The sequence below is a fragment of the Rhincodon typus genome, unplaced genomic scaffold (assembly GCF_021869965.1).
Source record: "Rhincodon typus isolate 14 unplaced genomic scaffold, sRhiTyp1.1 hic_rhity00005028, whole genome shotgun sequence".
In the NCBI taxonomy this organism is placed as follows: domain Eukaryota; kingdom Metazoa; phylum Chordata; class Chondrichthyes; order Orectolobiformes; family Rhincodontidae; genus Rhincodon; species Rhincodon typus.
Window position 1 is genome coordinate 1905 of NW_025970666.1, and position 255 is coordinate 2159.

At 56.9% G+C, this 255-nt stretch overlaps 1 protein-coding gene across 1 annotated transcript in view; it reads left to right on the plus strand.

Annotated features, from left to right (window-relative positions):
- The window catches only part of LOC125482017 (ephrin-B2-like), a 9760-nt gene that overhangs the window by 1660 nt on the left and 7845 nt on the right, over positions 1 to 255 (plus strand). The window lies entirely within an intron of this gene.

Below are 255 nucleotides of genomic sequence, written 5' to 3' on the forward strand. Positions count from 1 at the left end.
CTCTCTCTCTCTCTCTCCCTCCCTCCCTATCTCTCTCTCTCCCTCCCTCCCTATCTCTTTCTCCCTTCCTATCTGACTCTCTCCCTCCCTCCCCATCTCTCTCTCTCTCCCTCCCTCCCTCCCTATCTCTCTCTCTCCCTCCCTCCCTATCTCTCTCTCCCTCCCTCCCCATCTCTCTCTCTCTCCCTCCCTCACTCCCTATCTCTCTCTCTCCCTCCCTCCCTATCTCTTTCTCCCTTCCTATCTGACTCTCTC